The 15,410-nt window shown below is 40.6% G+C and overlaps 1 protein-coding gene across 1 annotated transcript in view; it reads right to left on the reverse strand.

The window, feature by feature from the left end:
• LOC122541274 (V-type proton ATPase subunit C 1-A-like) overlaps positions 1–15,410 on the reverse strand; it is a 76,802-nt gene that overhangs the window by 46,457 nt on the left and 14,935 nt on the right. The gene's annotated exons all lie outside the window — the stretch shown is intronic.

The following is a 15,410-nucleotide window of genomic DNA, read 5'->3' on the forward strand; positions in this document are numbered from 1 at the left end:
GTTCAGAAGAAGGCCATTCAGTCTACAGTGTCTACACTGCTCTCTGAGCATTTTCAATTTGTGCCAATCTCCCAATTTTTGCCATAACCTCACATACTGAATTTAAATAATGCCCTTTTGAATACCTCAGTTGAACCTGTCTCCACCACACCTTAAGGCAATCCATTTCAGACCCTAATTACATACTGTGTGGAAAAGTATTCTTTAACCTCACATCTGTTTCTTTGGCAAAACACTTTAAATCTGTGTGCTCTGGTTCTCAATCATCTTACAAATGGGAACAGTATCTCCCTATCTACGCAGTCCAGCCCTCTCAAGATTTTGAAAACTATCAAATGTCCTGTTAATGTGGCCTCAAATCTCCTGATGTACTTGGCCTCAAACAACCACAAGCATCTCCTTTGTGATAGGCATGACTCTAACCAATGGATGGGTTTTAATCTGCTTCCCACTGACTTTAACTTGTTGCCATGATGTCAAGGGCAGGCATCTTACCTACCCTCTGAGTTTAGATTTCTTCCATGTTTGGACCAAGGTCATTATCAGGTAAGGAGCTGAGTTGCCCTGGCCGAACCAAGCCTGAGCATCAATGTGCAGGTTATTGCTTTGTAAGTCTTGTTTCTGCAAACACTTTTGTGACACCTTCCATCATTTGCTGATGATAAACTGTAGATCAAAGGGGCAGTTATTGGACTTGTCCAGTTTTGCGTGGATAGAAAATTAAAGTTATTGAGGCAAGAGGTCTGGTTGAGATGCGCTCAAGAGTACCACAGGAAGTGAAAGTAGAATTGTGGAGCCACTGATCAAATCTTTTCCAATCTTTTCCAGACTCGGTTGATGCCAGAGAACTGGAAAATTACAAAAGTCCCATGCTAGTTTTAAAGAAGTATAAAGATAAGCCTGTGTTACTTTCTTAGATGGTTACTTCTGGTGCCTTGTATTATTTGCCATTTCATTTTGTCAGTACTGTATAAGGGTATCACTTACTGAGTAAGGGTTTTTTTGAGATAAACTAAGGACAAAAAGGATTGGTGGCAGCGACCAATATGGCAATCAGAGGTGAACATATAGAATATCTACAGAAGAAATACTGTTCTGACACAGAAACATAGAATGCAGGAGCAGAAGTAGGCTATCATTTGCTAGTTTTTTTAAAACTCTGGTTTACTGAATGACTATTAAATTCTTCTACAAAGCTTTTAATTGTATTAAGTGACTGTTCGGTAATAATTTCAAGCTTTTTAAATTCGGTTCTTTGTAATACTATTTCTTTAAAATACTGTACTTCTATTATTTTCCAGACGTTTTCATGGTTTTTCTACATATTTTAATGATCATAATTGTGGATACCTGCTTCTTCTAATTTTTTCCTGTCTTCAGCAGCCAGGATGGAGTTTCCTTGATTCCTCCTAAGTAAAATAGACCTTTTACTGCAATTCACATTCTAAAACAACAAGTACTTTTTCTACACAAATTTCTCTTTAAAGTTCTCTGGCTCTGTCCTTTATATGATCTTGCTGCCAAAATCATGTCACAATTATTAAATTTTAGTCTTTTAAATCTTTATCTTGTGCTGACGTTTTCTTCTTCTGCTGAAGGCTACTAGATTTCTTTAAACTTGATCATTTTCAGCTTAAATAAATTCCAAGGCCATCCTGGTTCTGTAATTTGGTCTGAATTTATTTTCTGACCCCTCAAGGAGCCTAATATCGATGGCGGCAATGCTCATTGAGAGAGGTGCGATCTCTCTTTTACACACCTTTGCTCTCATCCCTCTTCTACATGCCACTTTTCATAAAGTGGAGGCGCCGGTGTGGAACTGGGGTGACAAAGTTAAAAATCACACAACACCAGGTTACAGTCCAACAGCTATAATTGGAAATACTAGCTTTCAGAGCGCTGCTCCTTCCTCAGGCAGCAGTGCTCCGAAAGCTAGTGCTTCCAAATAAACCTGTTGGACTATAATCTGGTGTTGTGTGATTTTTAACATTTTTCATAAAGTTATTCCCTCTTCTCTTAGGGATCTCTAACTTTATTTCGTGAAGCCTTTTATCAGTCCTCGCAGAGTCTTCCTTGATCACCAATAGCTCACTATTTTCTACCTGTAACTGGTTTTCCTTCTTTTCAATTAGATTTGATTTATTATTCACATGTGCCTAAGTGCAGTGAAAGGTTTTGTTCTGCATGCAGTGCAAGCAGGTCATAACATACAAAGATCATAGAGTGATTGAGTAGAGCGAGGAATACAAAGTTACGGCTACAAAGAAATAATTTTTACAGACTTAGAATTAAGGTTTAAAAGTGCAGAAAGATTGTACAAAGTGTGAAAATAAGATCTGCTGTAGGGAGCTCGCAAAGAGTCGCCCTGTGTCGGCGCCATCTTGAATCTTAGCCCTGTTTATCATTCCAGAGTATTGAACCAGTTCCCGAATGGTATTTTGCTTCTGCAGTTCTCCACCTGCCTTCATGCAGCTTCCACAGCTGCTGCTGCTCTCCGTCGGTAGCTGCCCTTTTAGTTGCTGACTGTCCATGTCTTCTCCAAGCAATGATACTCTTCAGGTGGTAAACTCACTTACCTGAATATTTTTCATTATCTCTGGCTGACAAGGTGGAGCCCAATCCAGAACATTTTTTAAAGATGACCCTCCTGGTATCTTATTGTTATTTGCCACATCTATCAGTACATGACACCATTACTGGTGCCCTCTCTATTATATTACAACCAAAACTGGAGAAATCCACTGTCACTTTGTTCCTGCTACTCCAAAGATCACAACATAAAATAAAAATACTTTTTGCAGTTTCGATGGTGACCAATTAAATATTGTGTTTATGTCAGGTTTCAAACAAAAAAAATCTATCGAGTTTCCTAATGAACACAATTATGTGTTTATTGTCTAAGCAAAATTTAGTCAATAAAGATGGAATATTTGGTTAATATACATAGTCAGTAATGTAGGAGTATAAATGTTATCCCTCTAAATATCCTGAAAACACGTGCACATGGGTGCAAACACTTGGATGAAAATAATACTGATTAGATCTCATGGAATACAAGGGGAATTAGCCATTTGGATACAGAGCTGGCTCAAAGGTAGAAGACAGAGGGTGGTGGAGGAGGGTTTTTTTCAGACTGGAGGCCTGTGACCAGTGGAGTGCCACAAGGATCAGTGCTGGGTCCTCTACTTTTTGTCATTTACATAAATGATTTGGATGCGAGCATAAGAGGTACAGTTAGTAAGTTTGCAGATGACACCAAAATTGGAGGTGTAGTGGACAGCAAAGAGGGTTACCTCAGATTATAACAGGATCTGAACCAGATGGGCCAATGGGCTGAGAAGTGGCAGATGGAGTTTAATTCAGCTAAATGCGGGGTGCTGCATTTTGGGAAAGCAAATCTTAGCAGGACTTATTCACTTAATGGTAAGGTCCTAGGGAGTGTTGCTGAACAAAGAGACCTTGGAGTGCAGGTTCATAGCTCCTTGAAAGTGGAGTCACAGGTAGATAGGATAGTGAAGAAGGCGTTTGGTATGCTTTCCTTTATTGGTCAGAGTATTGAGTACCGGAGTTGGGAGGTCATGTTGCGGCTGTACAGGACATTGGTTAGGCCACTGTTGGAATATTGCATGCAATTCTGGTCTCCTTCCATCGGAAAGATGTTGTAAAACTTGAAAGGGTTCAGAAAAGATTTACAAGGATGTTGCCAGGGTTGGAGGAATTGAGCTATAGGGAGAGGCTGAACAGGCTGGGGCTGTTTTCCCTGGAGTGTCGGAGGCTGAGGGGAAACCTTATAGAGGTTTACAAAATTATGAGGGGCATGGATAAGATAAATAGACAAAGTCTTTTCCCTGGGGTTGGGGAGCCCCGAACTAGAGGGCATAGGTTTAGGGTGAGAGGGGAATGATATAAAAGAGACCTAAGGGGCAACGTTTTCACACAGAGGGTGGTACATGTATGGAATGAGCTGCTAGAGGAAGTGGTGGAGGCTGGTACAATTGCAACATTTAAAAGGCATTTGGATGGGTATATGAATAGGAAGGATTTGGAGGGATATGGGCCGGGTGCTGGCAGGTGGGACTAGATTGGATTGGGATATCTGGTCGGCATGGACGGGTTGGACCGAAGGGTCTGTTTCCATGCTGTACATCTCTATGACTCTATAATAAAACATATTTTTGTGCAGAGATTGACTTTTTGAAAGAAACAAGCTTTGATCAATGCATTCATGAAAGCAACTGGATAATGTGTAGGATGTTCCAGATTCTGTTGCTCTGATGTTCTGGCACATGCAGTCAAGTCACTAATCATGTACAGTCATCTCTGAAGTCTTGTAGACACAGCTTGCTCAGGAAATACAATATCAAGATGTCATTTAAATCGTTCATTCAAACAAAAACACATTTCACCTTGAACTAACGTAATGCAGAAATGGAAGAGATTAGCTGGACAGTTTGTTCACAGCAAGCTTTCATAGTTTCATAGTGACAGAAGCAGGAGTAGGCTATTGGGCCAATCTAGCCTGCTCCACCATTCATTAAGATCATTGCTGATCTATACATCGTCACAGCTCCTCCTACCTGGATTATCCCCATAACCCTTAATTCCCTACCATGCATAAACTCATCCAACTGTGTCTTGAATACATTTAATGAAGCTGCCTCTACTACTTCCTTGGGCAGAGAATTCAATAGATTCACTACTCTTTGGGAAAAACAGTTTCTCCTCATCTCTGTCCTAAATCTACTCCCCCTAATCTAGAGATCATGTCCCCCTAGTCCTAATCTCATCTACCAGCAGAAACAACTTGCCTGCCTCTATCTTATTTATCCCTTACATTATTTTATATGTTTCTATAAGATCTCCTCTTAATCTTCTAAATTCTAGCGAATACAGTCCCAGGCAGCTCAACCTCACCTCATCAGATAACACCCTCATCTCCGGAATCAACCTGGTGAACCTCCTCCTCACCTACTCCAAAGCCAGTATATCCTTCCTCAAGTAAGGAGACCAGAACGGCGCGCAATACTCCAGGTGCAGCCTCACCAACACCTTGTACAATTGCTGCACAACCTCCCTGCCCTTAATTCAATCCCTCCAGCAATGAAAGCCAATATTCCATTTGCCCTCCTGATTACTTGTTGCACCTGCAAATCAACTTTCAGTGATTCATGTACGAGCACTTAAGTCACTCTGCACAACAAGATTTGATCTTTCACCATTTCAATAATACTCTGACCTACTATTTTTACTTCTGAAGTGGATAACCCCACATTAACCAACATTGTACTCCATCTGCCAGCCCCTTGCCCACTCACCTCACTTATCTAAATCTCTCTGCAGACCCTCCACATTCTCTGCACAGTTTGTCTTTCCACTCACTTTAGTCTCATCAGCAAACTTGGATACATTACACTCAGTCTACTCTTCCAATTCATTTATATATCTCATGAACAGTTGCGGACCCAACACTGACCCCTGCGGCACCCCACTCACCACTGATCTCCAGCCAGAGAAACACCCATTTAGCCCAACTCTCTGCTTTCTATTGGTTAACCAGTCCTCTATCCATGCAAGTACATTCCCTGCCACTCCATGCATTCTTATCTTATGGATGAGTCTTTTAGGTGGCACCTTATCGAATGCCTTCTGGAAATCTAAGTATACAGCATCCTCCTGTTCCCCTCCATCCACCATGCTTGTTACATCCTCAGGTTTGTCAGTCACGACCTTCCCTTCAATTCCTGCAAGATTTCCTCCAATTCAACTTAATAAAGGTGGGCACCCCTCCAAATCAACTTGCTCTCCGCAGGCTTTCCTACAATTCAGCTGGTTCTTAGCAGGCTTTACCTAAACCAGCTAAAACAAGAGCCTTTTCAAGACAATCACTGTTCAAAACAGCCCAGGATCACCAGCAGTTATTACCAGTCATGGAAATATGGCTAAAAATATGCAGTGAACCTTCATTGTCATATTTTTAAGAAACCATCCCAGATACGTCCAGAAAACTTGAAATGAATTCTTTATTTCCACAACTTTCAAAACAAATTTGCAGAACAAATTTTAAAATTTACTGATGACACCACCATTGGACAGAGCACAGGAAGGAAATAGACAGCTTAGTGGCATGATGTAAAGACAACAATCTCACCCTCAATGTCAGCGAAACAAAACAGCTGGTCATCGACTTCAGGAAGTGGAGTGGTGAATACGCCCCTGACTGTATCAATGGTGCTGAGGTGGAGGTGGTCAAGAGCTTCAAGTTCTTAGGAATAAATATTACGAACTATCCGGGTCCACCCGTGTCGATGCTACCATCATGAAAGTACATCAATGCCTCTACTTTCTCAGAAAGCTAAGAAGGTTCAGCATATCCACAATAACTCTGACTAACTTTTATAGATGTACCATAGAAAACATCCTATCCGGATGTAACAAAGCTTAGTATGGCAAGACAGCGAGAAATTAGAGAGTTGTGAATACAACACAGTCCATCATAAAAATCAGCCTTCCTTCCATTGACTCTGTCTGCCTTGGGAAAGCAGCCAACTTAATCAAAGACCCCTAACATCCAGTTATACTCTCTTCCATTGGGCAGGGGATACAGAAGTTTGAAAATACGTCCCAACAGACTTCAGAAGAGCTTCTTCTTCACTGTTATCAGAATTATGAACGGACATCTCATATATTAGAACTGAACCTTCTTCGCACCTTCTCTATAGCTGTAACCCTATATTTTGCATTCTGTTCTATTACCCTGACTACTTTTGTAAGGTTATGATTTGTCTAGTTAGCACACAAAAACAATACTTTTCTCACATGTATCGTGGTATATGTGACAACAATAAAAATCAAGTCAAGAAAGCTAATTTTATTACTTTTACTGATATTTCAGTCAGGAACTATTAAAATAACTGCTACATAATTTGGAAATTTGCAAATGATCCAACCTGGAATTATTGTGAACCAGCAAGAAGATTCTAGAGATTTTCGAAGAGGTTAGTAGAAAGAATGGACAAGTGGCAGATGAAATTTTATGCGGTGAAATATGAAGAGATTTGTTTCGGTAAGAAGAAAGCAAAGAAACAATATAAAGGATACAATTCTAAATGGGTAGAGGAGCAATGCAACCTGGAAGTATATGTCCAAAAGTCATTGGAGGTGGTTTGACTGATCGAGAAAAGAGTTAAAATTAATAAGACATAGAGCACCCTGGAATTAATTAACTGGGGCAGAAATAAAAGAATCAAAGCATTTGATTTTTAAATGTCAATGTTGGATCCATCATTGCTATCATGAAAAAAAATCAATGTATAGCATTCCATGACTGACATACTGCAATGCAGCATAATTGTAATGTTCAAAACCAATGTTCAATATTTTGGTTAAAATTTGTACATCTACTGAGCTACATTGAGATGAAGTACACACCTAAAGGTCCACCAGGTAAAACAGAACTGAAGCATCCTGACAGTTCTTTCTAGCCTTCAAGGCACTGATTGACAGATATGCCAGCTCGCTTACCTAACATATTTTGTCAGATGTCATAGAGATGTACAGCATGGAAATTTTATTACGCTTCAAAGATTGAAGTTTCCTGATCACATGGACAACGTGACCAGGCTATGTGGCTGTTAATTATTTAATCCATCGTAACCTGATCACTGTATCCATGCATCCAGATTATTATTCCAAAATACAAATCATATTCCAATGTTTACATTGAGGAGAACAGCTGAGCCAGAGTTAGGTCAGCTTTAGACACTCCTATCATGTTTTACACTAGCATCAGTAAATATTCAGAAAAAATAACAGCTCCTCAAGCCTACCATACCATTCAATAGGATCATGGCTGATTCGACTTCAACACCTCCTTCATGCCAGTTCGTCACAGCCCTCAATGTCCCCTATAGTTCAAACATCTCTATCCTTTCTCTTTCAGTAGGGTAGCAAATTCCAGACAGTCTTTACACTCTGGGAAAAGAAATTCCTTTGCATTACAGTTTTCAATGAACATCCCCTCCCTTACTGTGCAACCATGTCCCCTACTTTGAGATTTCCCCACTTATGGAAACATTTTCTCAACATCAACCCTGTCAATTCCCCTCAGACTCTTGTACATTTCAATAAGATTACTCTTCATTCTGCTGAACTCTGATGAATGAAGGCCAAACCTGTTCATTTTTAAGAAGTCAACACCCTTCATTCCAGGATTCAGCCTACTGACTCTCTTCCGTGCTGCTTCCAGTACCAGGTCATTCTTAAAAACATACCAAAACAGTACACAGTTTTCCAGGTGCTACCTCCCCAATGCTGTCACGTACAGGTGTAACAAAACCTGCTTATTTTAAAACCCAACCCCTCCCAAAAATGTCTAAATTTCTACTCGCCTTCTCAACTACTTGTTGTACCTACATCCGGTTTCATTCACAAAAATACCCAGATCCCACTGCACTGCACCTTTTTTTAGAATCTCTCTCTGTTTAAATAACGGTCCACCATTTGATTCTTCCTCCCAAAGTGAATGATCTCACATTTCCCTCCGGCCTTGGGAGGCAATGGCCCAGTGATATCATTGCTAAACCCTCAATTTAGAGACCCAGGTAATGTGAATCCTGCCATTGCAGGAGGTGGAATTTGAATTCAATTAAAATGTAGTATTGACAGTTGAATGATGACCAGGAAATCATTATCAGGAAAACCCATCAGGCTCACTTATGTCCTTTAGGGAAGGAAACTGCCATTATTACCTGGTTTGGCCTAGATATGAATTCAGAACCAGAGCAATGTGGTTGACTCTTAACTGTCCTCTGGGTAGTTAGGAATGGGCAACAAATGCTGGCCTAACTAGTGACACCCACATCCTCTGAATGAATTAAGCCCCTCTATATCCCCTTGCAGATCTTTTATATCCTCATTGTAATAAGCCCTCCCAATTATTTTATATCATCAGCTAATGTGGACACATTTTACTCTGCACCCTCCGCCAAGTCACTAATGTTAACTGTAAATAATTGAGACCACAGCACTGATCTTTGTGATATTCCATGAGTTACATATTTCCAACCTGAAAAAGATCCATTCACCCACAGTCTGTCTCCTGTACGTTAACCAATCCTCAGTCCATGCTAACACATTATCTCCAATACCATGAACCCCATATCTTGTGCAATAATCTTTTCTGTGGCATCTTCTTAAATGCCTTTTAGAAATCCCCTTGATCAACTCTGCTTGTTGTACCTCCAAAAGGTCTCTAGCATATATGTCAAATAAGATTTCCCTTTGCAAGACAATGTTGATTGTATTTAATTGAATTAAGTTTTACTAAACATCCTGATATTTCTTCCTTAAAATTGGACTCAAGCATTTTCCCACTGATAGAAAATTGGACTCAAGCATTTTCCCACTGATAGAAAATTGGACTCAAGCATTTTCCCATTGATGGATGTTAGTCTAGAGTTTCCTGCTTTCTGACTCCCTCCATTCTTGCACATTAGTGTCATATTCCTCCTGGAATCCAGTGAGTTCTGGAATATTTTGACCAATGTCTCCACTGCCTCTGCAGCCACTTCCTTTCAGGTCATCAGGTCTCGGTCCAGTGACCCATCTGCCTTTAGTGCCATAGGGTCTTCATTGACTTCTTCTGTTTGTATTACACCAGTGTATTCATCAACTGCTGCTACCCAGCTTAGACTGATTTCTGTTCTCTTATATATTTTAGACAAGTTCAACTTGTCAGATGTTTTGGTTTAGAGGGGAGGACTGCAGATGCTGGAGATCAGAGTCGAGAGTGTGGTGCTGGAGAAGCACAGAAGGTCAGGCAGCATCCGAGCAGCAAGAGAATCGACGATCTGGGCATAAGCCCTTCATCAGGAGTTGTTCTGGTTTCTGTTTTTTGTTTCATTGGAATCGGAGAGTTAGCTCCCTGTTTATGTTTACCCATTCTGTTACCTTTCCATCTCCTTTCCAATTCATTTTCTGCTTTAGTTAGGTTCTGCCTCAAAAATACAAAATAAATTTTAAAAATGGATTTGCTAATACCAGTTGCTTGGACCTGATGAACTACATCCTAAGGCATTAAAAGAGCAATAGGGGATTCCATAGTAAGGGAATCAGGCAAATGTTTCTGCAGTAGTCAAAGCAATTTCAGGATGGTATGCTATCAGGGGAAAGAGTGTTATGGAGAGGCAGCAAGATATTCATCCGGGGGAAGCTGATTTTATCGAGGTTGTCTTCCACAGTAGTAGCAATGATTTAAGGAAGAATAGAGACTGGGTCCAAAAAGGTAATTTCAGGGAGGAGATTGAAAGACAGGACCTCAGGATTATTCCCAGTCCCAACTGGGAATGAAAGTTGTGCGATTGGACATGTCGCTGTAAAACTGTTGTGGGATGGTAAGCATCAGATGTCTGGAGCTTTGGGATCTGCTCTGCTGGTCACGCAATTTGACAAATTTATTAAATTTCTTTCAGGATGTAACAAGCAGTGTAGATAAACAGGAACCAATAGATATAGTGCATTTGGATTTCCAAAGGCATTCAGTAAGATGTCACATAAAAGGTGCGAGCCCACAGTACTGGCGGTAATATTTTAGCATGGATAGAGGACTGGGTAACTGACAGGGAACAGAGAATATAGATAAATAGGTAATTTTCAAGTTATAAAATTATAACTAGTGGAGTGCCACATAAATGATTATTGGGTCCTGAAATATTTACAACCTATATTAATAACTTGAATGAAGGAATCTATATACTGTAGCTAAATTTGATAAAAGGTAGATAGGAAATCAAGTAGTGAAGAAGATAGAAATAGTTTGCAAGTGATAGAGTTGAGTGTGTGATCAAAATTTGGTAGAATGAGCACATTAAATCCTCTCTATCCATGAGACCATGACTTGTGATTTTGCCTTTCCACGCCAAAAAGTAGCAACTAAATTTAACAACTCCAGGCAAACTCACATATCCACGATTTGTAACCTGTTTTTAACAAGCTCCACACTTCACCAGTCACAGGGATTCTCAGAAACAGAACCCTTGCACATTCGAAGGACTGACTGTATATTGCACAAAGGCATGAGACTGTCCACTTTGACAGAATGAATAGATCAACAGAGTATTATTTCAACGGAGAGAGGCTAAAGTTGCTGCAGTGCAGAGGGACCTGGCTGTCTTTGTGTATGAATCACACAAAGTTAGCATCAGGCTACAGCAATAAAATGTGGATCTTTAATACAAGGGGGGAGGGAATACAGGGCAGTGGTGAGATCACACCTGGAGTATTATGCATAGTTTTGATCTTCTTTCTCAACAAGGGATATACCTGTGTTAGACATTAACTCAATTTACTCCATTAACATTATAATCAAAAAACAACTGAAGGTACTAGATACTGCAAAAGTCATGAGGACCGACAAAATTCCAGCAATACTGAAATCTTGTTTTTCAAAGCTGTTCCAGTACAGTTACAACAATGATATCTATTTGACAACTTGGAAAATTTCCCAGGTGCACTCTGTGTACGAAAAAAAGGACAAATTCAACAAAGACAATTATTGCCCTACACATCTACCTTCCATCATCAGTAAAATGATGGAGAGCTCATCAACAATGCTATCAAATTGCAAAGGAATAACCTGGTTTCCGCCAGGGCTACTCAGTGCCAGATCTTTTTTTTTGAAACAGTCTTGGTTCAAACACAAACAAAACAGCTGAACTCGAGACGTGAAGTAAGACTAACTGCCCTTGACATTGAGGCAGCATTTAATCTAAAATAGTATCAAAGAGACTATTCAGGATGATCTGGATAAAGGAATCGAGGGCATTGTTGCTAAGTTAGCAGATGACACAAAGATAGGTGGAGGGACAGGTTATGTTGAAAAAGTGGGAAGGCTGCAGAAGGACTTAGACAGGCCAGGCGATTGGGCAAAGAAGTGGCAGATGGAATACAATGTGGGGAAGTGTGAGGTTATGCACTTCGGGTTAGGAAGAATGGGGGGGTAGTCTATTTTTTAAATGGGAAAAAGTGAGGACTACAGATACTGGAGATCAGAGCTGAAAATGTGTTGCTTGAAAAGCGCAGCAGGTCAGACAGCATCCAAGTTTCCTGAAGAAGGGCTCATGCCCAAAACGTCGATTCTCCTGCTCCTTGGATGCTGCCTGACCTGCTGCGCTTTTCCAGCAACACATTTTTAGCTTTTTTTAAATGGGGAAAGGCTTTGGGGCTTGGGAATCCTTGTTCAGGATTCTCTTAAGGTTAACATGCAGATTTGGTGGAGTTAGGAAGGCAAATACAATGTGAGCATTCATTTTGAGAGGTTTAGAAGGTAATGTTGAGGCTGTACAAGGCCCTGGTCAGACTGCATTTGGAATATGGTGAGCAGTTTTGGGCTCCAATTCTAAGGAATGATATAGGAAGGGTCCAGAGATGATTTACAAAGAATGATCCCAGGGTTGAAAGGCTTATCAGATAAGACGCGGTTGAAGACTCTGAATTAGAAGGATGAGGGGGAATCTGATTGAAACTTACAGAATACTGAGAGGCCTGGATAGAGTGGATGTGAAGAGGATATTTCCATGAGTAGGACAGACTAGGGGCACAGTCTTAGAGTGAAGGGACAACCCTTTAGAATTGAGATAAGGAAGAACATCTTCAGCCACAGGGTGGTGAATCTGTGGAACTCAGTGTCACAGAAGGCTGTGGAGAGAAATCATTGAATGTTTTTAAGGCAGAGACAGATAGGTTCTTGAAAAGTAAGGGGATCATAGGCAACAGGGACAAGGCAGGAAAATAGGGTTGAAGGGCTTATGCCCAAAACATCGATTCTCCTGTTCCTTGGATGCTGCCTGACCTGCTGCGCTTTTCCAGCAACACATTTTCAGCTCTCATCTTCTGCATCTGCAGCCCTCACTTTCTCTTGAAAAACATATCAGCCATGATTCAATGGTGGATCAGATTTGATGGGCCAAATGGCCTAATTCTGTTCCTATATCTTATAGAAAAACTGGAGTTAATGGGATATGGGGGGAACTTCTCCACTGATTGGAGTCATACCTAACAGAAAGGATACAGTTGTTGGAAGACAATTATCTCAGCATCAAGACACCACCACGGCTTTTTGTCAGGTTAGTATCCGAGGCCCATTTCACAATGATCTTTACTCCATCACCAGGTCAGAAGTGGAGATGTTCACTGATGAGTGCACGACGTTCAGCATCATTCCCAATACCTCAGATTCTGAAGTTGTCCAAGTCATTACGTACCAAGTCCCAGACGACATTCAGATTGGAACTAATTAGCGATAAGTAATATTTCTGACACACAAGTACCAGGTTGAAGACCTCCAACAAGAGGAAATTTAACCATCAACCCTTGTCATTCAATGGCATTCAATATCAACATCCCCATGGGTTATTATTGAGCAGAAACTGAACTGAGCTGGCCATACCAGTACAGCATGCTCTGATATAACGGATAGTTCAGTTTCTGTGTAATACTGTATTATAAGAAAATTGTGTAATACCAGCACCACTTAAGCCAATGGGACCGGAATCGTGTTATAGCCAATAGAGGGAAGAAAAGTTCACTTTCTACAAATAATGGTCTAATTTATTCAATCGCATTATAGCCAATTCACATTGAAGGAACACACGTTATAGCAGAACCGACTGTACTGTAGCTATTAGAGCAAGTCATAGATTAGGAATTCTGCAGTGAGTGACTCACCTCTAGTTTCCCCATTGCGGTCCATCATCTACAAACCATAACTCAGGAGTGGGATGGAATATTCTCAACATGCCTCGAAGAGTGCAGCTCTAACAACACACAAGAAGCTCTACACCAGGACAATCACGTGATTTGCACCACATCCACCATCTTTGACATTTGCTTCATTCACCATCAATGGACAGCAGAAGGACTGTGTATCATCCAGAAGATAACCTGCAATAACTCACCTTCCAAACCTGCAACCCTTATCACCTAGGAGGAGAAGGGCAGCCAATACATGGGATACCTACAAGTTCCTCTCCATGCCATGCACCATTCTTGATGTGGAGGTGTCGATGTTGGACTGGGCTGAACAAGGTCAACAATCACATGGCACCAGGTTAGCGTGCAAGAGGTTTATTTGAAAACACTAGCTTTCGGAGCACTGCTCCTTCATCCTGGTACTATGTTACCATTCCTTAATTGTTACATGGCCAAAATCCTGGAACTCCCTTCTTAACATACTGGTGGTGTCCCTACACCTCAAAGACTTCAGTGGTTAATGAAGCCATCTCACCACCATCTTCTCAAGGGCAATTAAGGGTATGCAATAAATTCTGGCCTAGTCAGTGACACCCGAATCTCATAACCAAATAAAAAACAGTATTCCAGAGAAGGTTCATTTGGCTGATGCCAGGGATGAAGGTGTCATTTTACTACAAAAGGTTGAGGAGGCTAGGCCTATTCTCATTTGAGTTGAGAAGAATGAGTTCATCTTATTGAACTATCCCAGAATCTGAAGGGTCTGACACAGTTGAGGCTGAGCAGATGTTTCCCCTCGTGGGAGAAGCTAGAACTAGCAGACACAGTTTAAACAAAAGAGGTTTTCATTTTAAGCTGGAAACAAGGAGGGATTTCACCTTTCAGAGTGTCCTCAGACTTTGGAATTCACTTGACAGAGAGTAATGGAGGCTAGATTGTTGAATGCATGCAGGGGGGAGGATGGCAAAGGGCAAGAACAGAATACAAACATATTCAAATTAACAGCGGAGCAGGCTCGATATGTCAAACGGTTTAAACCTGCTCCTGTTTCTTTCATATTTCAAACCACACTAAAATAAATATCAGGCAGATACTGTAATATGTTTCAGTAATTTTGTCTGCATTGATAAGAGAGAATTAAATGTAACATTGTTGTTAATAATGGTGAACATTCATTCAGCCACCACAAGGATGCATTCTGTGAAAAAGCATTAATATAATACTGAACGTTTACAGAAGTATAGAAAGCTGATTATTCGAAAAATTAATTGGGGAGTTCTTCTGCTCTCACACTGCAACTTCAATGAGAAATCTGTGAAAACCCCAGAGAAACTGTATGTATAAGTCACCAGTTTTAGCATTTTGGGCATTACTCTGCTAATCTCCATAAGACCATAAAACCTAGGAGCAGAAATAGCCTATTCAGCCCATCGAGTCTGTGCATCCATTCAATGAGATCATGTTGATCTGACAATATTTAACTCAACCTTCCAGTCTCTTCCCAATAGCCCTGATTCCTTTACTGATTAAAAATCTCTCTCTCAGCCATGATCTTTATACTTAATAACCTAATCCCTACAGCCCCAACCATAAATAATTCCACAAAGTCAGAACCCTCTCAGGGAAGAAATTTCACCAAATATTACCTGCTGAACTTGTATGTT

This window comes from Chiloscyllium plagiosum, unplaced genomic scaffold, assembly GCF_037043375.1.
Source record: "Chiloscyllium plagiosum isolate Xiang-an unplaced genomic scaffold, Cpla_swu_hap1 HiC_scaffold_3, whole genome shotgun sequence".
Lineage (NCBI taxonomy): Eukaryota > Metazoa > Chordata > Chondrichthyes > Orectolobiformes > Hemiscylliidae > Chiloscyllium > Chiloscyllium plagiosum.